General features: G+C 40.6%; 1 protein-coding gene across 1 annotated transcript in view; it reads left to right on the top strand.

The window, feature by feature from the left end:
• The window catches only part of BACH2 (BACH transcriptional regulator 2), a 360,814-nt gene that overhangs the window by 28,005 nt on the left and 319,400 nt on the right, over window positions 1–13,409 (top strand). The gene's annotated exons all lie outside the window — the stretch shown is intronic.

Raw genomic sequence — 13,409 nt, 5'->3', positions numbered from 1 at the left:
GGATTTATATTTATCACTCATAAAAGTCAAGTTCAGGAAAAAAAAATCCTGTTTATTTAAAGCTTTTCTACTTAAAAAACAGTCACAGGACAATACATGATTGTTTAAATGTTTCAAACAACATAAAGGTGAATATTGAAAAGTTCATTGTCCTTCTCCCCACTTCTCAGATTATTTTTTTTCCTTTCTCTGACTGCAATATATACACCAACATATATATGTATGTATACATATATAAGATAATTTTTCTCTCTCTCTAAAAGTGAAATCATAAATAGTACTCTGCAACTTTTTTTTTTACTTAATATTATGTCACAGCACTTTTCCTTATCGATAATCATAAATCTAATGCCTCTTTTTAATATAAATTGAAGGTCTCTTATGTTATAGCTGTACCATAGTTTCTTTAAATATTCCTCAGTTGATGGGCATTCAGGAACATCCTAGGTTTTTACCATTCCCCAAAACACCACAGTTAAAATTCTTGTACATATATTCTTACTTCCTCACTTTGATATTTGAAGGATAGATTCCTAAGAGCTGAGTCAAAGATAATGCCATTCCAAAGATGCCATTCCAAAAAAGTTGCATCAGTGGAGTCTCCCCAGCAAAATGTGAAGTACCTGGTTACCTCACCACAGCTACAGAATTGGAATCTTTTACAGTTTTCCCACTCTGATGGATGGAAAGTGATTCCCTAGTTGTTTTTGTTTGAATATCCCCGATTACCAGCAAAATTGTGCCTCTTTTCATATGTTTAAGGGCCTGTTGGATCTTTCTATTTAATTTGGGGGATAACCTACAACAGATTTCATTTTATTGGGTCTTTTAAGTACCAGTTTTTCTGTGTGTGGTATACTCAGTGATTGGACTTTATGTTTGGTTTAGTGGGATAGAGGAGATAGAAAGGTGAAAAAGATATAGTGTTGAGTCTTGTTTTGTTGAGTCGGCTTAGGTCTCATTTTCTTTCTCTAACATTTTTTTTTCTACAAGATCAGCTTACTTACAGGAAATCCGTCTCTGTCTATTTGTGTGTAATGTAAAAAGAGCCCAGGGTGGGGCATCTTTATGGCTTGGCATACTGTACATCGTTATTCAAGACTGCCCAGGGAGTGTGCATTCACATGTGTGTATTCTTTTATTGAAGTAAATTTACATAACATGAAATTAACCCTCTTAAAGTATACAATTTAGTGTGCAGTTGTCACCTCTATTTAGTTCCAAAACATTTTCATCACCCCCAAGGAATCCCCATACCTATTAAGAAGTCACTCCCATTCCCCTCGTTTTTCATCCCCTGGAGACCATTAATCTGCTTTCTGCTTCAATGGATTTACCTCTTCTGGGTGCTTCGTATAAATTGAATCATATAATATGTGACTTCTGGGGTCTGGCCTCTTTCACTTAGTGTATAATGTTTTTGAGGTTCATCCACATTGTAGCATGTATCAGATATTTCAGTCCTTCTTATGACTGGATAATATTCCATTGTATGCCACAAATATACCACAATTTGTTTACCCATTCATCAGTTGATAGACATTTGGGTAGTTTCCACCTTCAGCTATTGTGAATAATTACACATGTAAATCTAGACCCCAAGTTAGTCATACAGAGGGAGGTATGAGGGACAAGCAGGAAGGCAGCTGAAAAGAGCCTTCCAGTGGGTCTTCTAGAGCTTTCCCCTCTCTTGGTGATTGGTCACTTACAGGATCTTGAGAAGGCTGAGTCAGTCTTGGTGTCAGATTGGCAATTTGTGTACATTCAGCTTTAAACTCTGGGTTAAACCAGAACACAAGGACTCCCAGTAGATCACATCCTCTGGATTTAAAGAGAAACTTGCTTTCCCTTCTAGGGCATGGTTGCGTATTTCCCCCCCTCCAGGCACCAGGTTTCTGTAGCCTTAGTGGATGACCAGAAGGTGATATTTGTGGTAGTCCCCTCCATGGCCATTACCTCTGCCCCCAGCTTGGAGCTTGTGGCGTATGGTGGCCAGAGGGAGGAGTTGTGCCCATGATACATAAGGGGGTTCAGTTCCCAGCTCAGCAACCTCGGTTGAGTTATTTACCTCCCGGTTTTCTCCTCTGCAAAATGGGGTTACCGTTACTTACGTCCTAGGGTTGTAGAGAAGAGTTAAGTGGGATAACGTATAAAGAGCACTGTTAACAGTGCCACGTGGTAGTGCTTGCTGCATGTTCATTTCCCCTTCTCAGAGCTTCCTTGTTCTCTCCTGTCCAGCGCCTCTAACATTACCTCCCAGTGTGTACTGAGAACAAAATGAGCTCATCATATGCATGGCATGGTTCCTAGCACCATTCCTGCCACATAAGTAAACAAACACTCAGTATAGATAGGTCAAAGGATACCTTACCTTGCAATCTGTATCTCTTATTGAGAAAACACCATCTAGTTGATTACAAGCCATCTAAATGGCTTTAGGTGGTAAAGATTTCATCTGGGTTTATTGAGTTCTTCTTCTGAAGCTTTGTATTTATTACCCCAGACGTATCAGGCTAATGACAAGACAACCATGTTCAGGAGAGATAGACTGTAGCCAAGATCCTGGTGTGTGAGTTAGAAATTTAGCATCCTATTAGCACAAACACATTAAAGAAAGTTAAGTTTATATCAACTTGTTACATCCCAAAGAACATATCATGTGGACAGTGTCAAATCATCTCTCTGAAGCTGACACTTCTGTCTGGCATTTGAAAACAGTTGTTTAGGGCCCTGTTTTGAGTACAGTTTGGGTGCCTTCATTTAGAAGTCCTGTCTTAGGGCAAATGGAAAGTGATTTTAGAAAAAATAGTTGCAAGGAGAAGAAACTGTCTTCTTCCACCTTCCCTCTCAACAAGCATACTCTGTAAGGATGAAGTCGACCACTCCAACATGCCTGCTGAAAGGAAATGTTTAAAATGTCCTCTTGGGACTTCCCTGGTGGTCCAGTGGTTAAGACTCCACGCTTTCACTGCCGAGGGCTCGGGTTTGATCCCTGATAGGGGAACTAAGATCCCGCAAGCCATGCAGTGTGGCCAAAAAAAAATGTCTTCTTGTCATCAGTGCCAGTATAACTGAAGGAGGAAGAGAATTCACATTTTGTCAGAAATGAAGCATACCTTTAGTTCCAGTCTTTTGTTTCTCTGACCAGATCTGTACTGATTAGAATGGCAGATCACTTGCGTAAGATTTGCACATAAGTATCTGAAGAAGCATTTTAGACTCAGCTGAAATTTTGAAAGCATTTAAGAATATTTATAACACTTATATTTTAAAATTAAGAGGTCTAACACGCAGCTGTGTATTTGGCAAATTCATCCCATGTGTGTGCTTTGAATCTACCCCCGAACCCTTACTGAACTTCCGGACATTTCCCAGGAGCTACAGGTAGATGCTGGAGAGAGGGCCAGTAATCAGGAGCTCACTGGGAGGTAGAGACCAGGAGACCCCTAGGCCCCAGCTTTCTGGGGACTTCTGGAGGGAAGTGCCTAGATTGTGGATGTGTTCATCCAGCCCTCCACCTTCATCCCAGACTCCAGTCTCAGCTGCCTCCAGGACGTGCAAACTGAATCAAGGTTGTGCCTCTGCAAGACAATCAAAGGTGTCTTTTGTTGGTCCTGACATCTCTTTAGTACAAGGCGCCCCAAATTTTAAGTTTGTGATACCAAAAAAAATGCATTTATGATATGAAAAGCTTGCACTTATCAAGTAGAGTAATTCTTTGAAACTTTATTCCTCTGTTTTGAAAAAGTCAAACTAGAGGAAAGATGAAAGAATATAAGGAACACTTCTATACCCTAACTTTACACTCAGTGATTATTAACATTTGTTACTGTATCTCTCTATGTATACTTTTGTGTATCTGTATTGGGGAAAGGGGCTTATTTTTTTTAGAATCATTTGAAAGTACATTGCAGACCTCATGACATGTTACCCCTAAACACTTCAGCATCATCTCTGAAGAATAAGAACACTTCCCTCCATAACCACAACAGTATTGTAGAGTAACTCTTAGTTGAAAACTTCAGACAAAGGGCAAAGAATATAAAGGGCAGAGATGGAACAGTACTGAGATTGAACTTGAAAAGTGTAAGGAGAAGAAAGAGAGGGAAATCATTCAAATTCCTATTTGGTTTGTGAAGGATAAATTTTGTATGTACCAATGAACCACCCAATTGATACAGATTTTCCCTGAATATTTCTTTAGTTTAAGGAGTTTCTCCCGGTGCTCTGAAGTGTTTAAGCTCTTCAGCCTGCAAATGCATTTCTTTAGCATCATTAGTCTAAAACCTGAGAGGTCACATCTACTTAGACTTAGGTGGTTATGAGCAAACTTCCAAGGGGATTTGCTGGTGCCGTTGCATTGAGAACATGTGACCTTCAGTTATTACAGTCAGAGATGGTTATTAATGGGCCAGAGGAGTAAACATGGAAGTCCTTTCCTGACGTTTCATTTATGTGTGTCTAAAAGCTGATATACTAGCACACTATTTTGAGAAATAATTTTACTGGCCTGGCAAAAATGTTAAGCTTGATGTCATCCCAGACTTTTTGCAGATTTAAGCCTCAGGTTTCAGTTCCAGGAAAACAACTACTCTTTTAAAGCTAACAGCAGGGACTGAGTCAAGTGGATGGTGTATATAAGCATCACTGATTTGTGTATTCTGTAACAAAGATACACATCTTCTTGATACCATTAGCTCATAGAACATTAAATAAATTAAAAGCTTTCTTTGGACTGTGTCCCTGAAAGCATCCGTCTTTGGCAGGATTTAATATTTTACGAGAACTATGGTTGGGATTTATTTTTCAAATTTTAAAAAAGCTATTCTGACTAAGCTTTGGGATGGGAACCATATTAAGCTGTCTCTCTGGATAAGCACATCATGCATCATCATGTCAGGTATGAGAAAAAGTGTGTTTCCTTTAACAGCAGATATGTCATAGAGATGTTTGACCCATGATTTTTCATAAAAAGTTCCATTTTCCGTAAACCCTTGTGTTTACCCAGTACATTGAATGTGATAACTGGCCTCCCACCGATCAGGCAGAAGGGTCGATGCATCCCAGAGAGTTTGAAACTGTATATTTTATCTTTCATTTCCTTTTTCTTTTTACTCTTTTAGTATTCAGTGGCCATGGAGATTTCTAATTTTAAATTCCTATTTACATATTAAATTTACAAGCTATGACTTTTAGGATAATTTTTGTACTACGTTCTGTGAGCACATTACAACGGTGTTTAATGTAAAATGCATATGTAGTTCCTTGTGTTTCAGAGCCACACTTTTCTTTGCCGGGTTTAACCGTCTCCTGTTTCCAATTTGTGTTAGAAAGTCCTGTGTGAAACGTGAACCCTGGTTTATACAGTTACTGAGGATGAATGCACGTCCCTTGGGATAATAGCCCTTGAGCTATCTTTACGGTGATCTTATGTAGAATATTTGAATCTTTCTCCTCTGATGCCAAGTGCTCACTTTTCACATGTAAATTGAAGATGGCACTACTTGAACTTGGCCATCACCGCGTGCCTGTAATGTTGATCAGCGTCATCGTGGTTTTTGGCCACTCTGAGAATTTTGTTTTTAAGAGGCAAGTTTTATCAGGACGAACTCAAGAGGGAGGATTGGATTTATTCATCATTCATTCTTTCCATCAGTAAACATTCAGTAAGTGCCTACTTTGTGTCAATGCTGTTCAGAAAGGAACAGGATAAAACTGCTGTCCTGGAATCATGTGGCGGGTGCCATGAACTGGTACTAGCTGTACAAGGGCCACTTGAATGGTCTGGCATGGGGGTGTGGAGATGGGAAGGGGCCCCACAGAAGGGTGAGTTAGTGAGTAAAGACATCTCTGAACAAATGAATCCCACGCTGAATATTGAAAGAATTTGTAATAAGTTCTCCCAGTGGGACAAGGGTAGTGGAAGGAGCATTCAAGGCAAAAGGAGTGTCCAAAGCTGTAGAAGCACAGAACATATACCACACTGTGTGAATTTCAGTTAGTTCAGTATGATTAGAGCTTGGGAATGTGGAGGAAGATAGGCTAAAACATAAATGGGAGCCTGAGCATGAAGGATCTTCCATACTATTCTAAGGAGATTGGCCTTTGTCCTGTAGGCAGTGAGGAACCACTTCTGGAATTTCAATGAAGAATTTTCACGATCCAGTTTGTGCTTTAGAACTATTATCTTACAGCCATGTAAAGATGTGACTAAGGGAATGGAATCAGGGGATCAGTTCCTATGCTCCTACAGCAGTCCACGGGAAAAGCGACAGGGCAGTGGCAGGAGGGGTGGCGTTGAGGAGCTGATGGTGCTGAGAGCCAGTTTAGAAATAGAATCCTCAACACTTGGTGACTGATTGGATATAGGTGTTGAGAGGGAGGAATGAACTGCGGACAACTCCCAGGTTTCAGGTTTGGGTGACTGCGTGGATGATGTCATCGGTGTATGGTGTTCAGTTAAGTCATGATGCTGGTGCTGGGGGTGGGTGAGATTAATGTGAGAGAGATGGAGAACAGAGAGAACCAAGAGTAGACGCCCTGGGAAGTGGGCATTTCAGGAGGAGGCCAATCAAAAGAAGCCTTAGAAGGAATGATCTACAGGAGGAGGAAAACCTAAGGATAGGGTGTCCCAGGACTCAAAGCAGGAGTTTCCGGAAGGAAGGAGTGGTCAAGAGTGCTAAACATTTCAGAGAGGTTGGCACAGGTTCCAGGATATGTCAACTTGTAGGTGTGTGTAAGCCTAATGAGAGCACTTGGTGAGCAATAAAACATAAAAAATGAGACAGTCCACTCACACTGCCCTTGCAAAAAGCTGAGATGGGAAGGGAAGGAAAGAAAGAGGGTCCATGAACATTTTAAAATCTTAATTTTTAATAGCCAAGACATAGAAGCAACCTGTGTCCATTGACAGATGAATGGATAAAGAAGATGTGGTATGTATATATGCAATAGAATACTATTCAGCCATAAAAAAGAATGAAATAATGCCATTTACAGCAACATGGATGGACCTAGAGATTATCATAGTAAGTGAAGTAAGTCAGAAAGAGAAAGACAAACGTCATATGCTATCACTTATATGTGGAATCCAAAAAAATGATACAAGTGAACTTATTTACAAAACAGAAACAGACTCACAGACATAGAAAACTAACTTATGGTTACCAAAAGGGAAAGGGGCGGGAGGGGTAAATTTGGAATTTGGGATTAACAGATATACACTTTATATATAAAACAGATGAACAGCAAGGTCCTGCTATATAGCACAGGGAACTGTATTCAATATCTTGTAATAACCTGTAATGGAAAAGAATCTAAAAAAGAATAGATGTATATACATAGCTGAATCACTTTGCTGTACACCTGAAACATTGTAAATCAACTATACTTCAGTACAAAAAATTTTTAGTTTTTAAGTTTGAAAATCTCGAGCATGTTTGCATACTAGAGGATAGATAGGATCCAGAAGAGAGGAAGAGGAAGGAGACGATTAATGGAATGATGTCTCTAAGAAGATCTGAGGACCTATTAGCTGGAATACATGGAGAGGTTAGCTTTGGACTAGAGAAAGAATAACTCTTCTTAAAAGACAGGAGCAAAGGAGGAAAGTGTAAGTGTGCATTTGGGTAAATGGAAGGAGGAAAGGGAAGGTAGGACTTGAAATTTGAAAGTTTGAGGAGTGCGGTATCCATGGCCATGAGCTGCTCACATCTGCAGCTGGAGTGTAGTTGACTGATGGCCCAGTTGGTGCCCCTCTGGAGCTCCCTCTGCATTGATACTAAGACCACGCTGAGCCCCTGGGCTCCTCCCCATGAGTGAAATGCGGGTTCCCATTGCAGCCTCATTCCTGTGGGATGCAGGATTTTCCGAGTGGGCCATGTTGGCTTGAGAACTCCCACTGGCTTGACCAGAACTTTCTTGGAACTGTGCTGCAGTCTGAGATTTCCTGTTCACCCTCCTCCCTTCCCTTTCTCTGTCCACATTGTAGTCTGATGGACCTCTCATCTTCCCAGTGAATCATTTGTATTTCTAATCCTGCCTTGGTGCCTACTTCTCAGTAGACCCAAACTAATGCAAAGAACATTGTCAGAATTTGTGTATTATCAAGATAATGTTAGCTGCTTGTAAAGATAACCCTTCAAATCCCAAGGTCCAAAATGGGTGTTAATGAATAATAAGTGACATTCCTCCTGGTTGTCCTTCAGAAATCCAGATTACTTCCATTTTGTAGTTTCTCCATTTCCAATGCATGGCTTCCACAGCTACTGGGCTTTTTGCATCACATCAAGAGAGGAGGAAAGAACATGGAGGATCACACTTGGAAGGTTTTTATGGACCAAGCCTGGAAATTAGCATAATCCCTTTTGTTCACATTTCATTGGTAGAACTCAGTCACACATCACAAACTAACTGCAAGGGAGGCTGGGAAATGTGATATAATCTAGCTATGTGCTAGGAGAGGAGGCTGTAAGTCTGATGAAGTAGCCCCTCTAGGAAACAGGAGGACCAGCTGAGGCTGGGGACCTGATGCTGTGCAGCCTGGATGTACCAAATCCCACAATTATATGATTTGTTTTTCCAAGCAGCTTCAGCGTTCAGTGACCTGTGAAGGAACAGAGAAAGCAGGTGGGCGGGTTAATTCAGAGTTTAGAGGTTCTCCTCTTATTTCAAAACCGAACAGTTTTAAAAGGAAGAATAAGGCAAGTTTCCACTGGTAAATGTCTTTTCGGAGTCTCAGTACCTTTTGGATTGACGGGAGAAAGTCTTAGTCACAAGACATGTCGCTCTGTGGCTTCCTGGGTTTAGTCTGGGACCTGGACATCTGGCCAGGATTTGCCTCTTCTTTCTTTCTTCATGCTGGGCCCTTCTGAGGCTGAGCACTCAGTCAGAGAGTATAACTTACAGAGAGAGGAAGACGATTTTTCAGACCCTGTGAGTCCAGCGTGGATGCGTGAACCCTGCTTCTCGCTAGCACCCTCCCTTACCTGGTCTTCTGGTATACCCAGTACTTTTTGCCATTTTTGCTTTTGCAGATTCTGCACATTGTGTTTTCTCTGCTTGAAGTCTTCTCTCTTCTCCTTCCCTTTAATCTTTGCCAAGCAAATTCCACGACATCCTGTCTTCTTAGGGCCAATTCACGTGACACCTCCTCCACTATCTCTCCCCATTTACCACAGCCAAGCACCTCTTTTCTCCTTGGCCACCCTTGGGTCTTGGTTTCATCATTCAGGTGCCATTGGGATGCCTTGGAGAGTAGACACTTGTGTATGAGTCTTTCATCCACTAGATTGAAAACTCACTGATGATGGGACTGTGAATTTCTAGTACCACCTGCCCCAGCACTTTGTCTTGCACAGAGTAAAATTTTAATAGTTAATTGTTGAATGGAAATGAATAAATCTGGCTGATGGTGGAGAGGCAATAGCAGACACATAATGAGGTTCAGTTGGGAAAATCAGTCTTGTGTGGCCACAAATCACTTGAAGAATATAAAGTATTTTAAAAAAGAAAATCCCAAACACCTCAGATAATGTGTTTGAAGAGAGGGGATGGTCTATATTGACTTCTTACATCTCCAATGATGATAGAGATATTGTTTGTATTATTTATAGGCGCTACACAAGGGGATATATTATGGTTCTGAAATCTGTGAAGGCTATTTCCACCCATCTGTTGTTGAAAAAGTCAGTCGATTGGGAACCCACTATTTTTAACAATCTTGACTTACTTTGGAGGGTTCATGGAGGCAAATTGAGATTTTGGCTGGCTGTAGGGAGTCTAAGGTATATGAACCCTCAGGATGATAGTTCTGAGTTTGAAACATTACAATAGCTCCTTCAGGCCTTTTAAAATGTAGTAAAATTCTTGTAAGTGGAAGATAATGAGTTGACAGGAGACCTCTTTATACAGCCAGAAAATATTAAGCTCTTGTTCCTTTGCTATAAATCCCCTAGCACATTAGTTTTTGTTGGTACTGGTTTTTATTGCTTTTGCAGTTGTAGTTGGTTTATTGTAGGATAAAAGTCCAAGAAAAAAATAGTTTTTAAATATAAGATACATACTTTAAATATAAGATACAGACACTCAGTATAAGTTAATATACCTTTTTTGGGCTGTAGGTCCTTTTTTTTTTTCTTAAAGCCGAACATATTGTGAATTCAAAGAGGTGGAGAGCAAGCAATTAAAAACTGCCCTGAAATCTCCCTTCGTCAACTAAGTTTGCAGGGCATTACACCATTGGGTGATTCAGGCCTTATACACAGCAGGTTATTTTATCACCACTTCCTTAGAGCAACAGGTCCGGCTGCTTCATTTTATTAGCATGATTTAATATATCAGTTTTCTTTATGTTTGGTAAATATTGTCAAGAAGTTTTGAAAAGATCTAGGAAGACACACACACACACAGTTATTTTTTCACGAATCAGTTATGCTCTATACCTAACTGAGCCATTCTGTAGGGAGCATTTATTTCTATTCACCAAGTATTTGCCAGACTCTGTGCTCAATATTGAGATTATAGTCTATTGATTTGCTGATTTGCTTCTCTCTCTATATTTTTCTAATATGTCTTATCTTTTGGGTTTTATTTCTGGCCCTAGAGTCTTTTACTTAAGTGCTTTTAGCTGGTTGTAATTTGTTGCTAAAGTACCTGCATTTAAATTTTTATAAATGGATGTAGATACTTTGAAAACTATTTTTTTAGGATGCCAAAGAGTAAGACAAAAATAAATATGTATTGCACTACTGTGTACAAATGGTCTTTCGGAATAAGAATTATTTGTCTGTTGAAAGCAACTTGTGCAATGATAGCTTTTAAAGAATAGTTCAGCAGTGATGTTTTCATTTATTTCTATGTACATATTCTGTTTGACCACAGAAGTTCTTTATGATGACTAAGGCTTCTGTGTGGCCAATTTTTGGTCAAATATGAAATATATGGTGTAGCTACTGCTGTGTTTTCTCTTTCTAATACACTTGGACTTGTCTGTGAGATGCATTAAAAATCGTTATTTCAGTTTGGGTTGCCCTTCCATTCACTAGCTTGGCTAGAAAAGAAGAACTCTGCAATCCATGATGAAGAAAATCTGTTGGTACAGCCCCAGGCCAATTCTTGGTGTTTGATTCATGAAGAGTGTGGCACTTTCCCCCATGTAATTACCAGTTGTGTGAGTGGGCAGGGCATTAAACATCTTCAAGTTCAATACCATCTGATGCAGATGCCTCCTCTAGGGATCCTAGTTTCGTTTTTTTAAATTGAAATGTAGTTGATTTACAATGTTGTGCCCAACTTTGCTGTACAGCAAAGTGACTCAGTTTTACACATACATACATTCTTTTTTTAATATTCTTTTTCATTGTGGTTTATCCCAGGAGATTGGATATAGTTCCCTGTGCTATACAGTAGGACCTTGTTGTTTATCCATTCTAAACGTAATAGTTTGCATCTACCAACCCCAAATTCCCAGGAAGGGATCCTAATTTCTGTGTAGCAAATAAATCTAACAGTTCTCACAGCAGATCCTCAGTTATTTGAATAAAGACAGCACCACGATCTCTGTAAGTTGTCTTTTTCCAAGCTGTTTATGCTAGATTCCCTTTAGTATTCCTCAAGTGGAGTTCCTCATCCTGGTCCTTCCTCCTCTTTAGAGTCTCCAGTTTATGAGAAGGTGCCTTAAAATGTAGTGGGCAGGGGCTTCCCTGGTGGCGCAGTGGTTGGGAGTCCGCCTGCCGATGCAGGGGACACGGGTTCGTGCCCGGGTCCGGGAAGATCCCACATGCCGTGGAGCGGCTGGGCCCGTGAGCCATGGCCGCTGAGCCTGCATGTCCGGAACCTGTGCTCTGCAACGGGAAAGGCCACAACAGTGAGAGGCCCGCGTACCGAAAAAAAAAAAAATGTAGTGGGCAAAATTTAAAGCCATTCTCCATGAGTAGTTTGACTGGAGCCAAGTATGGTGGGACTTGCACTTCTCTGGTCTGAGAACAGTGTCTTTATTCACGCAGCCAAAAGGGCATTTTGGCAGCCCTGCCACACCGCCTCTGTTGAATCAGGAAGCTGCCACCTCTGTGGACCAACTGGGCAGAACTTCACGTTGGAGCCTTGTCAACTCGACCGTATTCATTTGAGGGCCTATTTCTAACCTTGCAGGAACTTTTGAAATTCTGTTTCTGGCATCCCTAGTGTTCCATTTTCATACCAGTAGGTCTTCTGTATCTTTGTGATTCATCAGTCTTTGGTGAAATGAGCCAAACTGGTGATAACGAGTCATTCTCTGTCCAGGATGATATATCCATTGACTTTTGCTTTGGTTAGAGTCTTACTGTCAATCATCTGTGCCTGGGGAAGTTGAATGATAAAGCTGGAAGAAGGCATGCTTTTTAATCATTCCAAATTTTACTCTTTTATTTTAGTATTTATTAAATTTTTTTTTTAATTTTATTTTTGGCTGCATCAGGTCTTAGTTGCAGCATGAAAGATCTCTCGTTGTGGTGCATGGGCTTCTCTCTAGTTGCGGCGCTTGGGCTCCAGAGTGCGTGGGCTCAGTAGTTGCAACGCGCAGGCTCTCTAGTTGTGGCATGCAGGCTCAGTAGTTGCGGTGCGTGGGCTTAGTTGCCCTGCAGCATGTGGGATCTTAGTTCCCCGACCAGGGATCAAACACGTGTCCCCGGTTTTGGAAGGCGGATTCTTAACCACTGGACCACCAGGGAAGTCCCCAAATTTTACTCTTAAGGAAAGAGATTTTTTAAAATATTAAGCTAAGTAGAAAATTTAGATTTTATTAGCATGGTCTCGTACATCTTAGGAGACCTAAAACTGTCAGAGGAAACAAAATGGTTTACACCAAAGCCTGGTTTTGACTTTCCCCTTGAGGTCCCATAGGTGTGGGATGTGGGATACTGGTGGTTTGCCCAGGACTGTCCCAGTTCACACCTGTGTTCTGGATTAATTAACAACATCCCCTTTCACTCTTGAAAATGTCCCTTTTACACAATACATTATGTATTCACCCTAAAGCTCTGCCTCCGCTGAGTTTTTTTTTTTTTTAACACGTGATGTTTTTTAACTACCTCTCTTTGGTTTGGGCCAGAGACCTTCTCATGTTCCAAGGAATTTTGATTATGGAAGGTGATGTTATAAAGTCTTCAACCAGTTTGGCTGGAGGGAGAAAGCTGTCTGGCACCAAGTTGTGTTAATCTTTGTGTTATTAAAGAAGGATAACTGGCAATCTGAAAACCAGTGCCTCACATTATTTGGGCTTTAAAATACTGTGGTGTAGATGTTTGTCTAGGCTGGCTACTCCTGTTTCATTGCAACATACTGTTGCTTACACCATAGTGGGAAATTTGACGCTAAGCACTAAGTATTTGAACAGAGTAGAGTCTAAATAAATTATTTCCTTTCTTTCT

Source organism: Delphinapterus leucas, chromosome 12, assembly GCF_059928025.1.
Source record: "Delphinapterus leucas isolate spDelLeu-1000000601 "Yukka" chromosome 12, BTC_Dleu_Yukka2, whole genome shotgun sequence".
In the NCBI taxonomy this organism is placed as follows: Eukaryota; Metazoa; Chordata; class Mammalia; order Artiodactyla; family Monodontidae; genus Delphinapterus; species Delphinapterus leucas.
This window is presented reverse-complemented; position numbering and strand designations above follow the sequence as displayed.